We start from the raw sequence: 23357 nt of genomic DNA, 5'->3' as shown, positions 1-23357 counted from the left end.
ACCCGCCAACCTTTAAGAGACATCATGCAGCCAGGCCTTTCGGCTTGTGGCCACACCGTCCTGAATGCGCCCGATCGCGTAAGATCTCGGAAGCTGAACGGGGCAGGGTCTGGTCAGTACTTGGATGGGAGACCTCCTAGAAATACCAGGTGCTGCAAGCTTTTTACGTCTCCTGGGTAACTTCATCATAGCTCTTAATACTCTCTTTCAGTCTGTAGGAGATATTATTGAAGAATTGTACACGTACCCGGCTACTTTCAAAACCCTTTGCTGCACTGATATTTTTCCCTCCATTTTTCTTTTTTCTTTTTTTTTTTGCTGGAAGTTCCGTCAATACCCGCCAGCCTTAAAGAGACATCATGCAGCCGGGCCTCTCGGCTTTCGGCCACACCGTCCTGAATGCGCATGATATCGTCAGATCTCGGAAGCTAAACGGGGCAGGACCTGGTCAGTCCTTGAATGTGAGACCTCCTGGAAATACCAGGTGCTGCAAGCTTTTACGTCTCCTGGGTAACTTTATCGTAGCTCTTAATACTCTCTCTCAGTCTGCAGGAGATATAATTGAAGAATTGTACACGTACCCGGCTACTTTCAACCCCCTTTCCTGCACTGATATTTTTCCCTCCAATTTTCTATTTTTTTTTTTTTTTTCTTTTGCTGGAAGTTCCGTCAATACCCGCCAACCTTTAAGAGACATCATGCAGCCAGGCCTTTCGGCTTGTGGCCACACCGTCCTGAATGCGCCCGATCTCGTCAGATCTCGGAAGCTGAACGGGGCAGGGTCTGGTCAGTACTTGGATGGGAGACCTCCTAGAAATACCAGTGCTGCAAGCTTTTTACGTCTCCTGGGTAACTTCATCGTAGCTCTTAATACTCTCTTTCTGTCTCCAGGAGATATAATTGAAGAATTGTACACGTACCCGGCTACTTTCAACACCCTTTGCTGCACTGGTATATTTCCCTGTATTTTTCTTTTTTTTTTTGCTGGCAGTTCCGTCAATACCCGCCAGCCTTTAAGAGACATCATGTAGCCAGGCATCTCGGCTTGCGGCCACACCATCCTGAACGCGCCCGATCTCGTCAGATCTCGGAAGCTAAACGGGGCAGGACCTGGTCAGTACATGAATGTGAGACCTCCTGGAAATACCTAGTGCTGCAAGCTTTTACGTCTCCTGGGTAACTTTATCGTAGCTCTTAATACTCTCTCTCTGTCTGGTGGAGATATAATTGAAGTATTGTACACGTATCCAGCTACTGTCAACACCCTTTGCTGCACTGATATTTTTCCATCCATTTTTCTTTTTTATTTTATTTTTTATTTTTTTTGCTGGAAGTTCCGTCAATACCCGCCAACCTTTAAGAGACATCATGCAGCCAGGCCTTTCGGCTTGTGGCCACACCGTCCTGAATGCGCCCGATCGCGTAAGATCTCGGAAGCTGAACGGGGCAGGGTCTGGTCAGTACTTGGATGGGAGACCTCCTAGAAATACCAGGTGCTGCAAGCTTTTTACGTCTCCTGGGTAACTTCATCGTAGCTCTTAATACTCTCTTTCTGTCTCCAGGAGATATAATTGAAGAATTGTACACGTACCCGGCTACTTTCAACACCCTTTGCTGCACTGGTATATTTCCCTCTATTTTTCTTTTTTTTTTTTGCTGGAAGTTCCGTCAATACCCGCCAGCCTTTAAGAGACATCATGCAGCCAGGCATCTCGGCTTGCGGCCACACCATCCTGAACGCTCCCGATCTCGTCAGATCTCGGAAGCTAAACGGGGCAGGACCTGGTCAGTACATGAATGTGAGACCTCCTGGAAATACCTAGTGCTGCAAGCTTTTACGTGTCCTGGGTAACTTTATCGTAGCTCTTAATACTCTCTCTCTGTCTGGAGGAGATATAATTGAAGTATTGTACACGTATCCAGCTACTGTCAACACCCTTTGCTGCACTGATATTTTTCCATCCATTTTTCTTTTTTCTTTTTTTCTTTTTCTTTTTTGCTGGAAGTTCCGTCAATACCCGCCAACCTTTAAGAGACATCATGCAGCCAGGCCTTTCGGCTTGTGGCCACACCGTCCTGAATGCGCCCGATCTCGTCAGATCTCGGAAGCTAAACGGGGCAGGGCCTGGTCAGTACTTGGATGGGAGACCTCCTAGAAATACCAGGTGCTGCAAGCTTTTTACGTCTCCTGGGTGACTTCATCGTAGCTCTTAATACTCTCTTTCTGTCTCCAGGAGATATAATTGAAGAATTGTACACGTACCCGGCTACTTTCAACACCCTTTGCTGCACTGGTATATTTCCCTCTATTTTTCTTTTTTTTTTTTCCTGGAAGTTCCGTCAATACCCGCCAGCCTTTAAGAGACATCATGCAGCCAGGCATCTCGGCTTGCGGCCACACCATCCTGAACGCGCCCGATCTCGTCAGATCTCGGAAGCTAAACGGGGCAGGACCTGGTCAGTACATGAATGTGAGACCTCCTGGAAATACCTAGTGCTGCAAGCTTTTACGTCTCCTGGGTAACTTTATCGTAGCTCTTAATACTCTCTCTCTGTCTGGAGGAGATATAATTGAAGTATTGTACACGTATCCAGCTACTGTCAACACCCTTTGCTGCACTGATATTTTTCCATCCATTTTTCTTTTTTCTTTTTTTATTTTTATTTCTTGCTGGAAGTTCCGTCAATACCCGCCAACCTTTAAGAGACATCATGCAGCCAGGCCTTTCGGCTTGTGGCCACACCGTCTTGAATGCGCCCGATCTCGTCAGATCTCGGAAACTAAACGGGGCAGGGCCTGGTCAGTACTTGGATGGTAGACCTCCTAGAAATACCAGGTGCTGCAAGCTTTTTACGTCTCCTGGGTAACTTCATCGTAGCTCTTAATACTCTCTTTCTGTCTCCAGGAGATATAATTGAAGAATTGTACACGTACCCGGCTACTTTCAACACCCTTTCCTGCACTGATATTTTTCCCTCCATTTTTCTATTTTTTTTTTTTTTTTTTTTGCTGGAAGTTCCGTCAATACCCGCCAACCTTTAAGAGACATCATGCAGCCAGGCCTTTCGGCTTGTGGCCACACCGTCCTGAATGCGCCCGATCTCGTCAGATCTCGGAAGCTAAACGGGGCAGGGCCTGGTCAGTACTTGGATGGGAGACCTCCTAGAAATACCAGGTGCTGCAAGCTTTTTACGTCTCCTGGGTAACTTCATTGTAGCTCTTAATACTCTCTTTCTGTCTCCAGGAGATATAATTGAAGAATTGTACACGTACCCGGCTACTTTCAACACCCTTTGCTGCACTGGTATATTTCCCTCTATTTTTCTTTTTTTTTTTTGCTGGCAGTTCCGTCAATACCCGCCAGCCTTTAAGAGACATCATGCAGCCAGGCATCTCGGCTTGCGGCCACACCATCCTGAACGCGCCCGATCTCGTCAGATCTCGGAAGCTATACGGGGCAGGACCTGGTCAGTACATGAATGTGAGACCTCCTGGAAGTACCTGGTGCTGCTAGCTTTTACGTCTCCTGGGTAACTTTATCGTAGCTCTTAATACTCTCTATCTGTCTGGAGGAGATATAATTGAAGTATTGTACACGTACCCAGCTACTGTCAACACCCTTTGCTGCACTGATATTTTTCCATCCATTTTTCTTTTTTTTTTTTTTTTTTTTTTTTTTTTTTTTGCTGGAAGTTCCGTCAATACCCGCCAACCTTTAAGAGACATCATGCAGCCAGGCCTCTCGGCTTGCGGCCACACCGTCCTGAACGCGCCCGATCGCGTAAGATCTCGGAAGCTAAACGGGGCAGGACCTGGTCAGTACTTGGATGGGAGACCTCCTGGAAATACCTGGTGCTGCAAGCTTTTACGTGTCCTGGGTAACTTTATCGTAGCTCTTAATTCTCTCTTTCTGTCTGCAGGAGATTTAATTGAAGAATTGTACACGTATCCAGCTACTGTCAACACCCTTTGCTGCACTGATATTTTTCCATCCATTTTTCTTTTTTTTTTTTTTTTTTTTTTTTGCTGGAAGTTCCGTCAATACCCGCCAACCTTTAAGAGACATCATTCAGCCAGGCCTCTCGGCTTGCGGCCACACCGTCCTGAATGCGCCCAATCTCGTCAGATCTCGGAAGCTAAACGGGGCAGGGCCTGGTCAGTACTTGGATGGGAGACCTCCTAGAAATACCAGGTGCTGCAAGCCTTTTACGTCTCCTGGGTAACTTCATCGTAGCTCTTAATACTCTCTTTCTGTCTCCAGGAGATATAATTGAAGAATTGTACACGTACTAGGCTACTTTCAACACCCTTTGCTGCACTGATATTTTTCCCTCCATTTTTCTTTTTATTTTATTTTTTTGCTGGAAGTTCCGTCAATATCCGCCAGCCTTTAAGAGACATCATGCAGCCAGGCCTCTTGGCTTGTAGTCACACCGTCCTGAATGCGCCCGATCATATCAGATTTCGGAAGCTAAACGGGGCAGGGCCTGGTCAGTACATGGATGTGTGACCTCCTGGAAATACCAGGTGCTGCAAGCTTTTTACGTCTCCTGGGTAACTTCATCGTAGCTCTTAATACTCTCTTTCTGTCTCCAGGAGATATAATTGAAGAATTGTACACGTACACGGCTACTTTCAACACCCTTTGCTGCACTGATATTTTTCCCTCCATTTTTCTATTTTTTTTTTTTTTTTTTTTTGCTGGACGTTCCGTCAATACCCGCCAGCCTTTAAGAGACATCATGCAGCCAGGCATCTCGGCTTGCGGCCACACCATCCTGAACGCGCCCGATCTCGTCAGATCTCGGAAGCTAAACGGGGCAGGACCTGGTCAGTACATGAATGTGAGACCTCCTGGAAATACCTAGTGCTGCAAGCTTTTACGTCTCCTGGGTAACTTTATTGTAGCTCTTAATACTCTCTCTCTGTCTGGAGGAGATATAATTGAAGTATTGTACACGTATCCAGCTACTGTCAACACCCTTTGCTGCACTGATATTTTTCCATCCATTTTTCTTTTTTATTTTTTTATTTTTATTTTTTGCTGGAAGTTCCGTCAATACCCGCCATCCTTTAAGAGACATCATGCAGCCAGGCCTTTCGGCTTGTGGCCACACCGTCCTGAATGCGCCCGATCTCGTCAGATCTCGGAAGCTAAACGGGGCAGGGCCTGGTCAGTACTTGGATGGGAGACCTCCTAGAAATACCAGGTGCTGCAAGCTTTTTACGTCTCCTGGGTAACTTCATCGTAGCTCTTAATACTCTCTTTCTGTCTCCAGGAGATATAATTGAAGAATTGTACACGTACTACGCTACTTTCAACACCCTTTGCTGCACTGATATTTTTCCCTCCATTTTTCTTTTTATTTTATTTTTTTGCTGGAAGTTCCGTCAATATCCGCCAGCCTTTAAGAGACATCATGCAGCCAGGCCTCTTGGCTTGTAGTCACACCGTCCTGAATGCGCCCGATCATATCAGATTTCGGAAGCTAAACGGGGCAGGGCCTGGTCAGTACATGGATGTGTGACCTCCTGGAAATACCAGGTGCTGCAAGCTTTTTACGTCTCCTGGGTAACTTCATCGTAGCTCTTAATACTCTCTTTCTGTCTCCAGGAGATATAATTGAAGAATTGTACACGTACCCGGCTACTTTCAACACCCTTTGCTGCACTGATATTTTTCCCTCCATTTTTCTATTTTTTTTTTTTTTTTTTTTTGCTGGAAGTTCCGTCAATACCCGCCAGCCTTTAAGAGACATCATGCAGCCAGGCATCTCGGCTTGCGGCCACACCATCCTGAACGCGCCCGATCTCGTCAGATCTCGGAAGCTAAACGGGGCAGGACCTGGTCAGTACATGAATGTGAGACCTCCTGGAAATACCTAGTGCTGCAAGCTTTTACGTCTCCTGGGTAACTTTATCGTAGCTCTTAATACTCTCTCTCTGTCTGGAGGAGATATAATTGAAGTATTGTACACGTATCCAGCTACTGTCAACACCCTTTGCTGCACTGATATTTTTCCATCCATTTTTCTTTTTTATTTTTTTATTTTTATTTTTTGCTGGAAGTTCCGTCAATACCCGCCAACCTTTAAGAGACATCATGCAGCCAGGCCTTTCGGCTTGTGGCCACACCGTCCTGAATGCGCCCGATCTCGTCAGATCTCGGAAGCTAAACGGGGCAGGACCTGGTCAGTACTTGGATGGGAGACCTCCTGGAAATACCTGGTGCTGCAAGCTTTTACGTCTCCTGGGTAACTTTATCGTAGCTCTTAATTCTCTCTTTCTGTCTGGAGGAGATATAATTGAAGAATTGTACACGTACCCGGCTACTTTCAACACCCTTTGCTGCACTGATATTTTTCCCTCCATTTTTCTATTTTTTTTTTTTTTTTTTTTGCTGGAAGTTCCGTCAATACCCGCCAGCCTTTAAGAGACATCATGCAGCCAGGCATCTCGGCTTGCGGCCACACCATCCTGAACGCGCCCGATCTCGTCAGATCTCGGAAGCTAAACGGGGCAGGACCTGGTCAGTACATGAATGTGAGACCTCCTGGAAATACCTAGTGCTGCAAGCTTTTACGTCTCCTGGGTAACTTTATCGTAGCTCTTAATACTCTCTCTCTGTCTGGAGGAGATATAATTGAAGTATTGTACACGTATCCAGCTACTGTCAACACCCTTTGCTGCACTGATATTTTTCCATCCATTTTTCTTTTTTCTTTTTTTATTTTTATTTTTTGCTGGAAGTTCCGTCAATACCCGCCAACCTTTAAGAGACATCATGCAGCCAGGCCTTTCGGCTTGTGGCCACACCGTCTTGAATGCGCCCGATCTCGTCAGATCTCGGAAGCTAAACGGGGCAGGGCCTGGTCAGTACTTGGATGGTAGACCTCCTAGAAATACCAGGTGCTGCAAGCTTTTTACGTCTCCTGGGTAACTTCATCGTAGCTCTTAATACTCTCTTTCTGTCTCCAGGAGATATAATTGAAGAATTGTACACGTACCCGGCTACTTTCAACACCCTTTCCTGCACTGATATTTTTCCCTCCATTTTTCTATTTTTTTTTTTTTTTTTTTTGCTGGAAGTTCCGTCAATACCCGCCAACCTTTAAGAGACATCATGCAGCCAGGCCTTTCGGCTTGTGGCCACACCGTCCTGAATGCGCCCGATCTCGTCAGATCTCGGAAGCTAAACGGGGCAGGGCCTGGTCAGTACTTGGATGGGAGACCTCCTAGAAATACCAGGTGCTGCAAGCTTTTTACGTCTCCTGGGTAACTTCATTGTAGCTCTTAATACTCTCTTTCTGTCTCCAGGAGATATAATTGAAGAATTGTACACGTACCCGGCTACTTTCAACACCCTTTGCTGCACTGGTATATTTCCCTCTATTTTTCTTTTTTTTTTTTGCTGGCAGTTCCGTCAATACCCGCCAGCCTTTAAGAGACATCATGCAGCCAGGCATCTCGGCTTGCGGCCACACCATCCTGAACGCGCCCGATCTCGTCAGATCTCGGAAGCTATACGGGGCAGGACCTGGTCAGTACATGAATGTGAGACCTCCTGGAAGTACCTGGTGCTGCTAGCTTTTACGTCTCCTGGGTAACTTTATCGTAGCTCTTAATACTCTCTATCTGTCTGGAGGAGATATAATTGAAGTATTGTACACGTACCCAGCTACTGTCAACAACCTTTGCTGCACTGATATTTTTCCATCCATTTTTCTTTTTTTTTTTTTTGCTGGAAGTTCCGTCAATACCCGCCAACCTTTAAGAGACATCATGCAGCCAGGCCTTTCGGATTGTGGCCACACCGTCCTGAATGCGCCCGATCTCGTCAGATCTCGGAAGCTAAACGGGGCAGGGCCTGGTCAGTACTTGGATGGGAGACCTCCTAGAAATACCAGGTGCTGCAAGCTGTTTACGTCTCCTGGGTAACTTCATCGTAGCTCTTAATACTCTCTTTCTGTCTGCAGGAGATATAATTGAAGAATTGTACACGTACCCAGCTACTTTCAACACCCTTTCCTGCACAGATATTTTTCCCTCCATTTTTCTATTTTTTTTTTTTTTTTTTTTGCTGGAAATTCCGTCAATACCCGCCAACCTTTAAGAGTCATCATTCAGCCAGGTCTCTCGGCTTGCGGCCACACCGTCCTGAATGCGCCCAATCTCGTCAGATTTCGGAAGCTAAACGGGGCAGGGCCTGGTCAGTACTTGGATGGGAGACCTCCTAGAAATACCAGGTGCTGCAAGCCTTTTACGTCTCCTGGGTAACTTCATCGTAGCTCTTAATACTCTCTTTCTGTCTCCAGGAGATATAATTGAAGAATTGTACAAGTACCCGGCTACTTTCAACACCCTTTCCTGCACTGATATTTTTCCCTCCATTTTTCTATTTTTTTTTTTTTTTTTTTTGCTGGAAGTTCCGTCAATACCCGCCAACCTTTAAGAGACATCATGCAGCCAGGCCTTTCGGCTTGTGGCCACACCGTCCTGAATGCGCCCGATCTCGTCAGATCTCGGAAGCTAAACGGGGCAGGGCCTGGTCAGTACTTGGATGGGAGACCTCCTAGAAATACCAGGTGCTGCAAGCTTTTTACGTCTCCTGGGTAACTTCATCGTAGCTCTTAATACTCTCTTTCTGTCTCCAGGAGATATAATTGAAGAATTGTACACGTACCCGGCTACTTTCAACACCCTTTGCTGCACTGGTATATTTCCCTCTATTTTTCTTTTTTTTTTTTGCTGGCAGTTCCGTCAATACCCGCCAGCCTTTAAGAGACATCATGCAGCCAGGCATCTCGGCTTGCGGCCACACCATCCTGAACGCGCCCGATCTCGTCAGATCTCGGAAGCTAAACGGGGCAGGACCTGGTCAGTACATGAATGTGAGACCTCCTGGAAGTACCTGGTGCTGCTAGCTTTTACGTCTCCTGGGTAACTTTATCGTAGCTCTTAATACTCTCTATCTGTCTGGAGGAGATATAATTGAAGTATTGTACACGTACCCAGCTACTGTCAACACCCTTTGCTGCACTGATATTTTTCCATCCATTTTTCTTTTTTTTTTTTTTTTTTTTTTTTTTTTTGCTGGAAGTTCCGTCAATACCCGTCAACCTTTAAGAGACATCATGCAGCCAGGCCTTTCGGATTGTGGCCACACCGTCCTGAATGCGCCCGATCTCGTCAGATCTCGGAAGCTAAACGGGGCAGGGCCTGGTCAGTACTTGGATGGGAGACCTCCTAGAAATACCAGGTGCTGCAAGCTGTTTACGTCTCCTGGGTAACTTCATCGTAGCTCTTAATACTCTCTTTCCGTCTGCAGGAGATATAATTGAAGAATTGTACACGTACCCAGCTACTTTCAACACCCTTTCCTGCACAGATATTTTTCCCTCCATTTTTCTATTTTTTTTTTTTTTTTTTTTTGCTGGAAATTCCGTCAATACCCGCCAGCCTTTAAGAGACATCATTCAGCCAGGTCTCTCGGCTTGCGGCCACACCGTCCTGAATGCGCCCAATCTCGTCAGATTTCGGAAGCTAAACGGGGCAGGGCCTGGTCAGTACTTGGATGGGAGACCTCCTAGAAATACCAGGTGCTGCAAGCCTTTTACGTCTCCTGGGTAACTTCATCGTAGCTCTTAATACTCTCTTTCTGTCTCCAGGAGATATAATTGAAGAATTGTACACGTACTAGGCTACTTTCAACACCCTTTGCTGCACTGATATTTTTCCCTCCATTTTTCTTTTTATTTTATTTTTTTGCTGGAAGTTCCGTCAATATCCGCCAGCCTTTAAGAGACATCATGCAGCCAGGCCTCTTGGCTTGTAGTCACACCGTCCTGAATGCGCCCGATCATATCAGATTTCGGAAGCTAAACGGGGCAGGGCCTGGTCAGTACATGGATGTGTGACCTCCTGGAAATACCAGGTGCTGCAAGCTTTTTACGTCTCCTGGGTAACTGCATCGTAGCTCTTAATTCTCTCTTTCTGTCTGGAGGAGATATAATTGAAGAATTGTACACGTACCCGGCTACTTTCAACACCCTTTGCTGCACTGATATTTTTCCCTCTATTTTTCTTTTTTTTTTTTGCTGGAAATTCCGTCAATACCCGCCATCCTTTAAGAGACATCATGCAGCCAGGCATCTCGGCTTGCGGCCACACCATACTGAACGCGCCCGATCTCGTCAGATCTCGGAAGCTAAACGGGGCAGGACATGGTTAGTACATGAATGTGAGACCGACTGGAAATACCTAGTGCTGAAAGCTTTTACGTCTCCTGGGTAACTTTATCGTAGCTCTTAATACTCTCTATCTGTCTGGAGGAGATATAATTGAAGAATTGTACATGTACCCGGCTACTTTCAACACCCTTTGCTGCACTGATATTTTTCCCTCCCTTTTTCTATTTTTTTTTTTTTTTTTTGCTGGAAGTTCCGTCAATACCCGCCAGCCTTTAAGAGACATCATGCAGCCAGGCCTCTTGGCTTGCGGCCACACCGTCCTGAACGCGCCTGATCTCATCAGATCTCGGAAGCTAAATGGGGCAGGGCCTAGACAGTACTTGGATGGGTGACCTCCTGGAAATACCAGGTGCTGCAAGCTTTTTACGTCCCCTGGGTAACTTCATCGTAGCTCTTAATACTCTCTTTCAGTCTGGAGGAGATATAATTAAAGAATTGTACACGTACCCGGCTACTTTCAACACACTTTGCTGCACTGATATGTTTCCCACCATTTTTCTTTTTTCTTTTTTTTTTTTGCTGGAAGTTCCGTCAATACCCGCCAACCTTTAAGAGACATCATGCAGCCAGGCGTCTCGGCTTGTGGCCACACCGTCCTGAATGCGCCCGATCTCGTCAGATCTCGGAAGCTAAACGGGGCAGGGCCTGGTCAGTACTTGGATGGGTGACCTCCTGGAAATACCAGGTGCTGCAAGCTTTTTACTTCTCCTGGGTAACTTTATCGTAGCTCTTAATACTCTCTTTCTGTCTGGAGGAGATATAATTGAAGAATTGTACACGTACCCGGCTACTTTCAACACCCTTTCCTGCACTGATATTTTTCCCTCCATTTTTCTATTTTTTTTTTTTTTTTTATGCTGGAAATTCCGTCAATACCCGCCAGCCTTTAAGAGACATCATGCAGCCAGGCGTCTCGGCTTGTGGCCACACCGTCCTGAACGCGCCCGATCTCGTCAGATCTCAGAAACTAAACGGGGCAGGACCTGGTCAGTACTTGGATGGGAGACCTCCTGGAAGTACCAGGTGCTGCAAGCTTTTTACGTCACCTGGGGAACTTCGTCGTAGCTTTTAATACTCTCTTTCTGTCTGGAGGAGATTTAATTGAAGAATTGTACACGTACCCGGCTACTTTCAACACCCTTTACTGCACAGATATTTTTCCCTCCATTTTTTTTTTTTCTTTTTTTTTTTTGCTGGAAGTTCCGTCAATACCCTCCAGCCTTTAAGAGACATCATGCAGCCAGGCTGCTTGGCTTGCGGCCACACCGTCCTGAACGCGGTCGATCTCATCAGATCTCGGAAGCTAAACGGTGCAGGGCCTCGTCAGTACTTGGATGGGTGACCTCCTGGAAATACCAGGTGCTGCAAGCTTTTTCGTCTCCTGGGTAACTTCATCGTAGCTTTTAATACTCTATTTCTGTCTGGAGGAGATATAATTAAAGAATTGTACACGTACCCGGCTACTTTTAACACCCTTTGCTGCACTGATATTTTTCCCGCCATTTTTCTTTTTCTTTTTTATTTTTTCTGGAAGTTCCATCAATATCCGCCAGCCTTTAAGAGACATCATGCAACCAGGCATCTCGGCTTGCGGACACACAGACCTGAACGCGCCCGATCTCATCAGATCTCGGAAACGAAACGGGGCAGGACCTGGTCAGTACTTGAATGTGAGACCTCCTAGAAAAACCTGGTGCTACAAGCTTTTACGTCTCCTGGGTAACTTCATCGTAGCTCTTTATACTCTTTTTCTGTCTGGAGGAGATATAATTGAAGTATTGTACACGTACCCGGCTACTTTTAACACCCTTTGCTGCACTGATATTTTTCCCTCCATTTTTCTTTTTTCATTTTTTTTTGCTGGAAGTTCTGTCAATATCCTCCAGCCATTTAGAGACATCATGCAGCCAGGCCTCTTGGCTTGCGGCCACACCGTCCTGAACGCGCCCGATCTCGTCAGACCTTGGAAACTAAACGGGCCAGGGCCTGGTTAGTACTTGGATGGGTGACCTCCTGGAAATACCAGGTGATGCAAGCTTTTTACGTATCCTGTGTAACTTCATCGTAGCTCTTAATACTCTCTTTCAGTCTGGAGGAGATATAATTGAAGAATTGTACACGTACCCAGCTACTTTCAACACCCTTTGCTGCACTGATATTTTTCCCTCCGTTTTTCTTTTTTTTTTTTTTTTGCTGGAAGTTCCATCAATACCCTCCAGCCTTTAAGAGACATCATACAGCCAGGCCTCTTGGCTTGCAACCACACCGTCCTGAACGTGCCCCATCTCGTCAGATCTCGGAAGCTAAACGGGGCAGGGCCTGGTCATTACTTGAATGTGGGACCTCCTGGAAATACCTGGTTCTGCAAGCTTTTTACGTCTCCTGGGTAACTATATCGTAGCTCTTAATACTCTCTTTCTGTCTGGAGGAGATATAATTGAAGTATTGTACACGTACCTGGCTACTTTCAACATCCTTTGCTGCACTGATATTTTTCCCTCCGTTTTTCTTTTTTTTTTTTTTTGCTGGAAGTTCCGTCAATACCCGCCAACCATTAAGAGACATCATGCAACCAGGCCTCTCGGCTTGTGTCCACACCGTCCTGAACGCGCTCGATCTCGTCAGATCGCGTAAGCTGAACGGGGCAGGTCCTGGTCAGTACTTGGATGGGTGACCTCCTGGAAATACCAGGTGCTGCAAGCTTTATACGTCTCTTGGGTAACTTCATCGTAGCTCGTAATACTCTCTTTCTGTCTGGAGGAGATATAATTGAAGTATTGTACACGTACCCGGCTACTTTTAACACCCTTTGCTGCACTGATATTTTTCCCTCCATTTTTCTTTTTTCATTTTTTTTTGCTGGAAGTTCTGTCAATATCCTCCAGCCATTTAGAGACATCATGCATCCAGGCCTCTTGGCTTGCGGCCACACCGTCCTGAACGCGCCCGATCTCGTCAGACCTTGGAAACTAAACGGGCCAGGGCCTGGTTAGTACTTGGATGGGTGACCTCCTGGAAATACCAGGTGATGCAAGCTTTTTACGTATCCTGTGTAACTTCATCGTAGCTCTTAATACTCTCTTTCAGTCTGGAGGAGATATAATTGAAGAATTGTACACGTACCCGGCTACTTTCAACACCCTTTGCTGCACTGATATTTTTCCCTCCGTTTTTCTTTTTTTTTTTTTTTTTGCTGGAAGTTCCATCAATACCCTCCAGCCTTTAAGAGACATCATACAGCCAGGCCTCTTGGCTTGCAACCACACCGTCCTGAACGCGCCCCATCTCGTCAGATCTCGGAAGCTAAACGGGGCAGGGCCTGGTCATTACTTGAATGTGGGACCTCCTGGAAATACCTGGTTCTGCAAGCTTTTTACGTCTCCTGGGTAACTATATCGTAGCTCTTAATACTCTCTTTCTGTCTGGAGGAGATATAATTGAAGTATTGTACACGTACCTGGCTACTTTCAACATCCTTTGCTGCACTGATATTTTTCCCTCCGTTTTTCTTTTTTTTTTTTTTGCTGGAAGTTCCGTCAATACCCGCCAACCATTAAGAGACATCATGCAACCAGGCCTCTCGGCTTGTGTCCGCACCGTCCTGAACGCGCTCGATCTCGTCAGATCGCGTAAGCTGAACGGGGCAGGTCCTGGTCAGTACTTGGATGGGTGACCTCCTGGAAATACCAGGTGCTGCAAGCTTTATACGTCTCTTGGGTAACTTCATCGTAGCTCGTAATACTCTCTTTCAGTCTGGAGGAGATATAATTGAAGAATTGTACACATACCCGGCTACTTTCAACACCCTTTGCTGCACTGATATTTTTTCCTCCATTTTTCTTTTTTCTTTTTTTTTTTGCCGGAAGTTCCGTCAATACCCTCCAGCCTTTAAGAGACATCATGCAGCCAGGCTGCTTGGCTTGCGGCCACACCGTCCTGAACGCGGTCGATCTCATCACATCTCGGAAGCTAAACGGTGCAGGGCCTCGTCAGTACTTGGATGGGTGACCTCCTGGAAATACCAGGTGCTGCAAGCTTTTTCGTCTCCTGGGTAACTTCATCGTTGCTTTTAATACTCTATTTCTGTCTGGAGGAGATATAATTGAAGAATTGTACACGTACCCGGCTACTTTCAACACCCTTTGCTGCACTGATATTTTTCCCGCCATTTTTCTTTTTATTTTTTCTTTTTTCTGGAAGTTCCATCAATATCCGCCAGCCTTTAAGAGACATCATGCAACCAGGCATCTCGGCTTGCGGACACACAGACCTGAACGCGCCCGATCTCGTCAGATCTCGGAAACGAAACGGGGCAGGACCTGGTCAGTACTTGGATGGGAGATCTCCTGGAAATACCAGGTGCTGCCAGCTTTTTACGTCTGCTGGGTAACTTTATCGTAGCTCTTAATACTCTCTTTCTGTCTGGAGGAGATATAATTGAAGTATTGTACACGTACCTGGCTACTTTCAACATCCTTTGCTGCACTGATATTTTTCCCTCCGTTTTTCTTTTTTTTTTTTTTGCTGGAAGTTCCGTCAATACCCGCCAACCATTAAGAGACATCATGCAGCCAGGCCTCTCGGCTTGTGTCCACACCGTCCTGAACGCGCTCGATCTCGTCAGATCGCGTAAGCTGAACGGGGCAGGTCCTGGACAGTACTTGGATGGGTGACCTCCTGGAAATACCAGGTGCTGCAAGCTTTATACGTCTCTTGGGTAACTTCATCGTAGCTCGTAATACTCTGTTTCAGTCTGGAGGAGATATAATTGAAGTATTGTACACTTTGTCTTAGGGACAGTCTGGCTAGCAGTGACTGAGTGGTTGACAGACGACAAGCATCGGAATGTACGTGCTCTGTGATGTCATAGCAGTCAGCTGAGAGAGGCTCGTGATGTCATCGCTGAGCTGTCTGTCTGTCTGTCTGTCTGTCTCTCTCTCTCTCTTTCTCTCTCTCTCTCTCTCTCTCTCTTCCTCTCAATTCAATTCATTTGTATTGTCAAAGCAATTGGACATACATACATACATATATATATATATATATATATATATATATACATACATATATACATCTATACATGCTAGAAAGTCATTACAATGTTATCTTAAAGGCTAACTAAGCAGAACATATATCATTATAGAACAGAGTTCATAGGTCAACACATGGTTTTAGGGAACAGGCACGTAGGTCATACCGTTTGACAATGTCTCCAAGGTTCTCATCGTAAATAACAAACAGAAATCAAACTATCTTCTGGGCTGACCTTCTAGCTTGACCGTATCTTTCTTAAGTATACAAGAGAGAAAAACAGGTGTAAGAAAATAATTTCTAATTTTCCTTCTACACATATATACATACATACATACATATGTAGCGTTATGTTGGGTGTATTTTGATAAGAGCATTTGGGCTCTGAGCTGAAGCACTGATCTAAAGAAGACCTCTCCCCCCCCAAAGTTATCAGATTTCCTTAGCTCATCAGCTTGGAACTGGTTTGCATCAAAGTGACAGTTTTGGGGAGGATGGCACCGAGAAGAGGCCAAATAGTTTGGAATTCTGCTATGAGATGTCTGGAGAAAGGGGCCTGTAGGTGATAAAAACTCTTTGAAGTGGATGAGAGCCGAAATCCCGACATAGAGCTACGAACCCAGGCCAACCGGCATTTCCAAAAGATGGCATGGATTGACATCAGTCATAAATAAAGCCTCCCTCCAATAGGACACTTGGGGCTGAAACCGAAATCCAATCTCAAGAACTCAGGGACCAATCACCTACTGATCTGACAGACTATAAGGAACAGCGGACAGTCTTTCTCTCTCTCTCTCTCTCACCTGAACCAGAATCTCGCTGCCACAGCTCAACCTGTAGCTCTGTTGCCAGAACCGGAATCAGAAACCAACCAAGTCTTTGCCGGCAACAGAAGAGTTAAACTGGGAGAAGGAGATTGAGCGAAGAATTATTTTAAAGGACTTTATTAAATAAATAACTTCACAGACCCACCTGATCAGTGGAGTTTTACAGCTGGACAATTGACTAAGTCGACTGAATACGAAAGTGTCAGTCACTTAAATAGCTATTTGAGTCTTAAGAAACTTGACCCTTGGAATAAACAGGGCCCTGCTTTCCTCAAAGACTTTGTCTTCAAGTAACTACGGTGGAACCCTGCTTACAAAGAAGATTTTGTGCACTACCTTGGAGCCTTCAAACCAGTGGAAAATCTGTTTGGAAAAGACTCTACATTCGCGAAACCCCAACTTCCAGGTGCATCGACTGAGTGGAAGTTCTTGGACAAAGCCGAACCGGACTGCCTTTGTTCCAAACCACACGGACCTCGTGCCGTGTGCTGTTATCTGAGCCCGAAGCCAGAGAGGCCTCTCTGCGACGAAGTTCACATAAGTTTAACAGTTTGGAGTTCATGATTCATGACATTTGAGAAATCAATTAGAAATGTTAATCTGTGATTCATAACTCTAGAATGTGTAATATCATTTAGTTTTCTTAAATATAAATGTGTGTTGCATTCAACTGTTTTGTTGATAATTTTAGAAATAAAATCTGACAACGCCGAGAAATATCTTCTCATTCCTGTTTAACTGTTTAGTCTGAAATTGACACAAGTTAATAGACACCAGATTATAGGTGGCCCTGCCTATCCTTAATCATTGAATAATAATCAGTTAAGGGAAATTGTGGTAACAAGTAATGATAGGATCTTTCTCTCCACCTAAACGTTAATGAGACTGATATATATATAACGAGAAGTTACCTGACATAAATACTAACCTGCGTAGTTATTGAATGTCTGACTAACAATACTAATGAGAGACTCACCTTCGTCTTACTAACCGGTATTGTAGTCAATGTGTTTATAACCTTTTTTGTTTAATGATTTGTGTGTTATCATATGCGATCCCATGGTCTTTGATTTGGTCACGGAAGTGATTTGTCTTTGATTTGTTGATCTAGAGTTGAATTTTAATTAGTTTTTCCCTTTTGTATAATTAGTGTAGTGCTACATTTAGTCTTTGTTTTTGAATAAATTTGACAATTTATATCTTTGGAATTGGTGTCTGCATCCAATTATTACAGAAAATGAGTTCTACAAGATTCCAGGATTCGTGATAAGGTGATACTATAAATTCACTTCTTTCATTGAATTTTATAAGTGTACCTTACGCTACACCTTTGACCACCACGTCTTCCTCCTCCCACTGCTTGACCTCTATTGTGACCTGGATCACCTGCCGGCTCCATGTTATCGCTGTGTTGTTGAGGTGGATAGCACTCATTTCACTCGATACTCGTACCACAATGTGAAATCAATCATCAATAACCAGTTGACAGTATTGGAAAAGCAATTACAAGGGCCTGCATACATACAGTAATGTCAAATCTGATGTGGAAGAACAATTCCTTTATCCCTCTGTTCTCCACCAGGGTTGTGCTGATCGCCTCGATTGGCAAGTTTGCAGTGTGAGGAGTGGATCCATGTCGTCGTTCCTAGGCACTTCACAGCTGTGTGGGTGGTCAGGAGCACCTGGTAGGGCCCTGTCCACCTGGGCTGTTGGGAGGACTTTCTCTTGTGTGCTTTGATATACACAGTCATCTTGCTGGAAGGGGTGGTAAACCTGCTGGGATGGTTCAGTCTGGGCGGCTTTCATCTGTGAATGGACAGCTTCGAAAGCACGTGTTAGTCCCATACAAAGAGACAACATAGCATCATCCATCAAGTGGATGTCCATTTCCCTTACAGACAATGGAGGAGTGATGGAGAGTCTCATAAGTCATCCCATAATAATCTCACACGGAGAAAGACCTGTTTTTCTCAATTTGCTGACGATTTCATTGTCATTAGGACTATAGGAAGGGGATCTGGACGTTTGAGTCCTGTTTGTTTGCATATATTAGACAGCTTATTCTTTAATATCCCATTTTGTTTCTCCACTGCTCCAGCTGACTGAGCCTGATGGGGCAGTGAAAATGTTGTTTACCTCGCAGGGCTTTGCATAGTTCCTGCACTATTGTCCCAGTGAAGTGAGTGTTCCTATCACTGGAAATTTCCCTGGAATGCGAAATCTACATATAACATCCCTTAACTGTATTTTTGCTACTTTTACTACTTCAGCCTTCCTACGGGATAGGCTTCAACCCATTTAGAACACCTATATATTATTACAAGTATATATTCATATCCACAACATTTAAGCTTTTGAACACAATCTATTTGCATATTGCAGGATTATGAGCTTGACAAATGTGGCAAGTTCTACAATATTGCTAAGCTGTTACTATAAAACCTGGGGCAAACCAATTTAAAAGACTGATGCACACATCCCCCCTTTGCCCGTGTGGCCAACACCATGCGCCACATGGGCAAACCAGGGAAAGAGTGCCTGTGAGGCAACCAATGCATTAGCAAATGTTTGAGCTCTCTTATGGAAGGTGCAGTGGCCAGTTGCAATTTCCTGGAGCTTTTACAGTGCATCTCAAATTAAATTTCATCCAGCCCCAGGTCATAAAAGTCAAACCCTAGTTACGACATACATAACACATACATTTTGTTGCTTCAAAGAGAATACAAAAGTCAGCAAAACATTCTTTTTTACAAATTCAGTTTGTAAACTGTATTGTACATATATTTGTTGCGTTTTGATTTATAAACATTATACATTGTACAAATCTTAAGTGAAGGGCAATGGACTGATTCTGACTTCATGGCTGTCATTCTATTCATTTGAATAATGTGACATCTCCACTAATAGTACATTATAAATTAAACTATCAATAGAAGAATATGTGCTACTGCGGACGTCATCTGAGCAGTTTCACAATATATTGTAGATTCCTATAATCTGGAAAACCTTTAATTATAGTATTTTAACTTATTTCTCCACTGAGTCAAGCATCACTTCAGCGTAGTGGACCTCAGCATTGGTCTGTTCAAGTTGCTGTGAGGCTGTCTTTAAAGCCGCGCCCTCGGCCTACTGTGTCTCAACAAGAACACCAGCATCTTCTCCATATGGGTCAGACATCGGTTCCTTCAGGACACGATTCATAATATGCATATCTGCCATGTGGAATAAATCAGTCTGAAGACACAATGTGTGGTTCACACAACATCAGAGATCGTCCTTATAAAAGGCATCTCTATCACATTAGTTGACATTCGCACAATCTATAAGGTTTCTAGTAAAGGGACAATTCAAAATAATAATAATCTTGATTCCAATTTATCTCATTTATCAAATTATTTCAGTACAGCACTCAGCTGTCGTCAGCAGCATCATATCTCCTGTGTTTATTGAATCAGCTTTACTTCCTAGTGTAGATACTCTTTTTGTGTGGAGTTGTCAAAGTTTCAAAACAATGTGCTTATCTTTGTCCTTTTATCTAACTTAAATACCTGAGAACATTACAATAACTATTACAGCAGCTCCTTCAACACCATAGTTAATAGTAGTTGGGTAAATGATGGCAGTTATTAATCTTTGTTTCTCAATTCATTTTTTACCAATAAACCATAATTTGAAATTATTTCCATACTCCTATTATTCCTATTTTCATTATTATTAGTTTTATGCGGTTGTCATCTAGTATGTGATGTATTCGTCTGTATCAACATCAATATTATTATCATTATTAATACAAGCAGTGTAAATTACCATTCATTACACTCTTGCTCTGTTTGTAATAAGTTATGAACCCTTACACGTACTTACAGTCTCTGCCTTGTCTCTGACTTCTCTCTCTCTCTCTCTCTCTCTCTCTCTCATCTCAGGCTGCTTGTCTGCTCAGGCGAACAGGGGGAGCAGAGGAGCACATACGGCCCTTGCCCCCTGCCCCCCTCTTCCTAATTGATAGGGTATTTCTGTTTGTGAAAGGACTATTTCCAAACAGTTTTATAACTTGCCATGACTATGTTTCATTAAATTAGTTATGTTACACCTTTAGTTATACCTGTAGTAACTTCATTATTTTCCCTCATATTCCAGTCAATCACCATCAGAGTCTCTCGTGGCAGTACATTTGTCTCACACAGAACAAACTCTCCTTTCTCAACCGCTTTCAATTTTGGATAACATCGCACTGCATCCCAACAGCTGTTCTTTCTCCTATTCCTAATTTCTTACAAGAAAATGCAAGTTATATTTGATCGATTTGTATTATTACTATTTATATACATTTCACTACATTATTGTAGTTAATGAATGTATTTAATCTTTGGAAAATAAGCCTTTTCATTGATCTCAATAATGATGTCCAGGTACTTCAGGAAAGCACATTTTCAAAAAATGTGTCCAGTCAATGATTTCCCCAACTAAGAACCTGCGTGGGCACTAAGACTGTCCTCCTGCGCGGCTCATGTCTTTATTGTGTCACTTCCTCCTATTGAAGTCCAATCTACACCAGTACAGGTTCAGAAGAACTGTTCCCGAATCCAGATTGAACTGATCAATAGTTAATTTCTTACCTACACATTGTATTTAGGGATCTATTACTAGGGATTTAAAAACTCTTCATTGTGGAACTCATAGCTTCCAAATGAGCACATCGTTAATTTCCTGGAGTATCTGGTTATCTATTTATCAATATGTAAGAAACCTTCACCGAATGTTTGTGGTTGCCTCGGATTCCTATTTCTAAATTTGGCTCTAATTCCATTTCTAACATGTTACTTTTAACTTCTGTATTCGTAAGACCTATTTAAATAACTTAATTTTGTATTATTATTTCTGTTTGCAATAGCATTCTGTGTACAGTTAAATGCTGACTTTCTTGTAGGTCTGTTATTACAACATATTTAACTGGCGTTTTTTAGCTATCATTCTGTAACTATTTGTGACTTATGACTCTCTTAGTCATATTCTGGACTATACAGTACATGAAAAAGTCAAAATATGGACATTTACCTTGCGCAAACTGAAAACGTACAAACATACAAAGAGACACATATTAATTTATATCCATAGTAAATTCAGATACCATGGTTTTGGTTGGCATGTCATATTGACCTGCAGTGTCTCAAACTACCCTTATTTATTACTTATCTAGTAATTTTCCTTCAGTATCTTGAGGACTGTCATTTATACTGAAAAACATATATATATATATATTTTTAATTTGTCTTCGGGGCATTCAGATTGAATTATGCCTGTTGTCTTTTCTTTCTTTTCTCTAACAAATGTTTTAAGATAGCTAGCTTTGGTTTCTCATTTCTTAATGCTTTGTATTCCTATTTTGCAGAACCGTTTTTAGGTGCTCAAGTCTATCTGAATCAAAAGTCCCATCTTCTGGAAACCTTAATTTTCTGTCACCTATTGTCCAGTCAAACGCACCGCTTCACTCCATAGTTATCATACATGTACCTTACATGTGTACCTTTAAGTGGCGGGTCGCCCGTCTTACTAGAGCTGTTCCCACACAGTAACACGTTTTCCCATTTTCTATGTATCGTTTTGTACACAACAACCAAGGCGTGCAAGCCCGCAAAATAACAATAAACGACAGGGGAGAAAACATAGCAAAAAACAAGAAAACACAAATAATACTAAATCCTATATAGGAATAACAACAAACATGCTTTTCAATGTTTGCATTTATAGAACTTGTATATAACTTAATGACTTTTCTTCATTTACCATAAACACTATAAACTTCTATGAACTATAAACACGTTATTTTATATTATCACCGGCGTATCAGATATTGAACAATTAATTAGCGCTCCTTTTTTTTTTTTTTTTTTCTAATAGTAGGTCAAACCCACTTAAGCCTGCGGGAACCCAGACAGGAAAACACAGTCCTGTTCCTTCACAAACAAGAAGACACAGTCAAGTCTATGGTAACCCTAAGAAACCATGCTCCTCGGTTATTGGTGTCAATGGATCTCATTATCCTGAAACTTTCATGATCGAAACATGGAATACTGTTTGTCAGTTTCCATAAAACTATGCATTAAGAGTAATGCAACAGTCACTTATCATTTTGAGCAGCTGTATCAATTGATAGTTAGATCTCTGTAATGAAATGAATAGACAGTGATCTCAGATGTAATGTGTGAATTGCATTTTGAAATGGTAATACTTTGATGTAAGTTGTGTCATTTTAGTTCAATGAACAAATGATCTGAGGTTGATGTGTATTGTATCCAAGCAATTGTAAAAAAGTGTTAGAGTTTTGAAAAATGTGCATTTTGATCATCGGGTGTGAGTTTAGTGTCTAGAGTTTTGAAAAATGACATCAAGGTTCTGAAATGAGTGCCAAAGTGATTGTGAAAAAGTGTAATATCAGGGGACAGTGGCTATTAGTGATCTGGCCTTCCGTGGCCTCTGTATTAATGTAACAGGTCAAATTGTATGTGTACACTGATACTTGATAGTATAATATAGTACAAGTAAAAAACATACATAGGTATCATAGAAGTATTTTGCAGAAATGATTATGGATAGTTATCAAAATGGAGAGGAAATGCTAAATCCAGTCTCCCCAGGCTGAGCTTCTATTGCTGCACCTGCTAAGTGGCTGCTGGCCCCACTATATGGATAGAGCCACACCAAGTACAAGAGTCTCCCCATTGCTATTTATATCTCCCTATCCAGTCTTCTGTAGGTGTCAGGGTGGGGTGCCTATTCCCCTGCATGCTTTGAAACCTATAGCACCTGGGACGCACACTTGGGATCCGGTTCCTCTGCCCCTCACATACACATGAGGAATCCCAGGTGCTCAATACGTCATACTGTCTCTTTCATCTCATGTGTAAACTATGGACAAATACATGACTAAACGGGTTTAGTTGCTTTTCCCAGAATGCTTTGCGCCACGATATGCAAATAATGGGGACTATGATTGGCTCCCTGACATTACCCACACTGCGACTGATGCTACCCATTTCACTACCCAACAAAGACCCATAATATGCGTGTGTCTGTCTGTCTGTCTGTCTGTCTGTGTGTGAAAGTGTGTGTGTGTCTGTCTGTCTGTCTGTCATGTAACTTGCACATCTGTGAGGGCACCACTAATGCCGAAAGAGATGTACACATATTGTTTATTTTCCATATATATGTATGTATGTATGTATGCATGTCCAATTGCTTTGACAATACAAA

At 43.4% G+C, this 23357-nt stretch overlaps 13 non-coding genes and 30 pseudogenes across 13 annotated transcripts; all 43 read left to right on the top strand.

Moving 5' to 3' along the window:
• The first annotated feature begins 42 nt into the window (after window positions 1–42).
• Window positions 43–161, top strand: LOC136724780 (uncharacterized; annotated as a pseudogene).
• Window positions 162–716: 555 nt separating this feature from the next.
• LOC136724795 (uncharacterized) lies at window positions 717–834 on the top strand (annotated as a pseudogene).
• Window positions 835–1043: 209 nt separating this feature from the next.
• LOC136724787 (uncharacterized) lies at window positions 1044–1162 on the top strand (annotated as a pseudogene).
• Window positions 1163–1386: 224 nt separating this feature from the next.
• LOC136724779 (uncharacterized) lies at window positions 1387–1505 on the top strand (annotated as a pseudogene).
• Window positions 1506–1715: 210 nt separating this feature from the next.
• On the top strand, window positions 1716–1834 carry LOC136724791 (uncharacterized; annotated as a pseudogene).
• Window positions 1835–2058: 224 nt separating this feature from the next.
• Window positions 2059–2177, top strand: LOC136724750 (5S ribosomal RNA). Its single transcript, XR_010807223.1, has one exon. It is a non-coding gene; the product is annotated as a 5S ribosomal RNA (ribosomal RNA).
• Window positions 2178–2387: 210 nt separating this feature from the next.
• Window positions 2388–2506, top strand: LOC136724786 (uncharacterized; annotated as a pseudogene).
• A 224-nt stretch (window positions 2507–2730) lies between these two features.
• Window positions 2731–2849, top strand: LOC136724774 (uncharacterized; annotated as a pseudogene).
• A 220-nt stretch (window positions 2850–3069) lies between these two features.
• LOC136724749 (5S ribosomal RNA) lies at window positions 3070–3188 on the top strand. The gene has a single exon (XR_010807222.1). It is a non-coding gene; the product is annotated as a 5S ribosomal RNA (ribosomal RNA).
• A 210-nt stretch (window positions 3189–3398) lies between these two features.
• LOC136724801 (uncharacterized) lies at window positions 3399–3517 on the top strand (annotated as a pseudogene).
• Window positions 3518–3746: 229 nt separating this feature from the next.
• LOC136724752 (5S ribosomal RNA) lies at window positions 3747–3865 on the top strand. Its single transcript, XR_010807225.1, has one exon. It is a non-coding gene; the product is annotated as a 5S ribosomal RNA (ribosomal RNA).
• Window positions 3866–4086: 221 nt separating this feature from the next.
• Window positions 4087–4205, top strand: LOC136724757 (5S ribosomal RNA). The gene has a single exon (XR_010807228.1). It is a non-coding gene; the product is annotated as a 5S ribosomal RNA (ribosomal RNA).
• A 216-nt stretch (window positions 4206–4421) lies between these two features.
• Window positions 4422–4540, top strand: LOC136724794 (uncharacterized; annotated as a pseudogene).
• A 221-nt stretch (window positions 4541–4761) lies between these two features.
• LOC136724785 (uncharacterized) lies at window positions 4762–4880 on the top strand (annotated as a pseudogene).
• Window positions 4881–5104: 224 nt separating this feature from the next.
• On the top strand, window positions 5105–5223 carry LOC136724740 (5S ribosomal RNA). Its single transcript, XR_010807221.1, has one exon. It is a non-coding gene; the product is annotated as a 5S ribosomal RNA (ribosomal RNA).
• A 216-nt stretch (window positions 5224–5439) lies between these two features.
• Window positions 5440–5558, top strand: LOC136724793 (uncharacterized; annotated as a pseudogene).
• Window positions 5559–5779: 221 nt separating this feature from the next.
• LOC136724783 (uncharacterized) lies at window positions 5780–5898 on the top strand (annotated as a pseudogene).
• Window positions 5899–6122: 224 nt separating this feature from the next.
• On the top strand, window positions 6123–6241 carry LOC136724772 (5S ribosomal RNA). Its single transcript, XR_010807233.1, has one exon. It is a non-coding gene; the product is annotated as a 5S ribosomal RNA (ribosomal RNA).
• A 219-nt stretch (window positions 6242–6460) lies between these two features.
• Window positions 6461–6579, top strand: LOC136724782 (uncharacterized; annotated as a pseudogene).
• A 224-nt stretch (window positions 6580–6803) lies between these two features.
• On the top strand, window positions 6804–6922 carry LOC136724761 (5S ribosomal RNA). Its single transcript, XR_010807232.1, has one exon. It is a non-coding gene; the product is annotated as a 5S ribosomal RNA (ribosomal RNA).
• A 220-nt stretch (window positions 6923–7142) lies between these two features.
• LOC136724796 (5S ribosomal RNA) lies at window positions 7143–7261 on the top strand. Its single transcript, XR_010807235.1, has one exon. It is a non-coding gene; the product is annotated as a 5S ribosomal RNA (ribosomal RNA).
• A 210-nt stretch (window positions 7262–7471) lies between these two features.
• On the top strand, window positions 7472–7590 carry LOC136724800 (uncharacterized; annotated as a pseudogene).
• Window positions 7591–7801: 211 nt separating this feature from the next.
• Window positions 7802–7920, top strand: LOC136724756 (5S ribosomal RNA). The gene has a single exon (XR_010807227.1). It is a non-coding gene; the product is annotated as a 5S ribosomal RNA (ribosomal RNA).
• Window positions 7921–8140: 220 nt separating this feature from the next.
• Window positions 8141–8259, top strand: LOC136724767 (uncharacterized; annotated as a pseudogene).
• Window positions 8260–8479: 220 nt separating this feature from the next.
• Window positions 8480–8598, top strand: LOC136724784 (5S ribosomal RNA). The gene has a single exon (XR_010807234.1). It is a non-coding gene; the product is annotated as a 5S ribosomal RNA (ribosomal RNA).
• A 210-nt stretch (window positions 8599–8808) lies between these two features.
• LOC136724781 (uncharacterized) lies at window positions 8809–8927 on the top strand (annotated as a pseudogene).
• A 226-nt stretch (window positions 8928–9153) lies between these two features.
• On the top strand, window positions 9154–9272 carry LOC136724753 (5S ribosomal RNA). Its single transcript, XR_010807226.1, has one exon. It is a non-coding gene; the product is annotated as a 5S ribosomal RNA (ribosomal RNA).
• Window positions 9273–9493: 221 nt separating this feature from the next.
• On the top strand, window positions 9494–9612 carry LOC136724765 (uncharacterized; annotated as a pseudogene).
• Window positions 9613–9828: 216 nt separating this feature from the next.
• Window positions 9829–9947, top strand: LOC136724792 (uncharacterized; annotated as a pseudogene).
• A 210-nt stretch (window positions 9948–10157) lies between these two features.
• LOC136724746 (uncharacterized) lies at window positions 10158–10276 on the top strand (annotated as a pseudogene).
• Window positions 10277–10493: 217 nt separating this feature from the next.
• On the top strand, window positions 10494–10612 carry LOC136724758 (5S ribosomal RNA). Its single transcript, XR_010807229.1, has one exon. It is a non-coding gene; the product is annotated as a 5S ribosomal RNA (ribosomal RNA).
• A 217-nt stretch (window positions 10613–10829) lies between these two features.
• LOC136724760 (5S ribosomal RNA) lies at window positions 10830–10948 on the top strand. The gene has a single exon (XR_010807231.1). It is a non-coding gene; the product is annotated as a 5S ribosomal RNA (ribosomal RNA).
• A 219-nt stretch (window positions 10949–11167) lies between these two features.
• LOC136724776 (uncharacterized) lies at window positions 11168–11286 on the top strand (annotated as a pseudogene).
• Window positions 11287–11503: 217 nt separating this feature from the next.
• Window positions 11504–11622, top strand: LOC136724778 (uncharacterized; annotated as a pseudogene).
• Window positions 11623–12170: 548 nt separating this feature from the next.
• Window positions 12171–12289, top strand: LOC136724773 (uncharacterized; annotated as a pseudogene).
• Window positions 12290–12503: 214 nt separating this feature from the next.
• Window positions 12504–12622, top strand: LOC136724747 (uncharacterized; annotated as a pseudogene).
• Window positions 12623–12835: 213 nt separating this feature from the next.
• LOC136724802 (uncharacterized) lies at window positions 12836–12954 on the top strand (annotated as a pseudogene).
• A 215-nt stretch (window positions 12955–13169) lies between these two features.
• LOC136724771 (uncharacterized) lies at window positions 13170–13288 on the top strand (annotated as a pseudogene).
• A 215-nt stretch (window positions 13289–13503) lies between these two features.
• Window positions 13504–13622, top strand: LOC136724745 (uncharacterized; annotated as a pseudogene).
• A 212-nt stretch (window positions 13623–13834) lies between these two features.
• LOC136724738 (uncharacterized) lies at window positions 13835–13953 on the top strand (annotated as a pseudogene).
• Window positions 13954–14169: 216 nt separating this feature from the next.
• LOC136724737 (uncharacterized) lies at window positions 14170–14288 on the top strand (annotated as a pseudogene).
• Window positions 14289–14503: 215 nt separating this feature from the next.
• Window positions 14504–14622, top strand: LOC136724741 (uncharacterized; annotated as a pseudogene).
• A 212-nt stretch (window positions 14623–14834) lies between these two features.
• Window positions 14835–14953, top strand: LOC136724736 (uncharacterized; annotated as a pseudogene).
• Window positions 14954–23357: the final 8404 nt, after the last annotated feature.

The sequence above is a fragment of the Amia ocellicauda genome, unplaced genomic scaffold, assembly GCF_036373705.1.
Source record: "Amia ocellicauda isolate fAmiCal2 unplaced genomic scaffold, fAmiCal2.hap1 HAP1_SCAFFOLD_193, whole genome shotgun sequence".
In the NCBI taxonomy this organism is placed as follows: domain Eukaryota; kingdom Metazoa; phylum Chordata; class Actinopteri; order Amiiformes; family Amiidae; genus Amia; species Amia ocellicauda.
The sequence above is the reverse complement of the archived record's forward strand: the minus strand, read 5'-3'. Positions and strand labels throughout refer to the sequence as shown.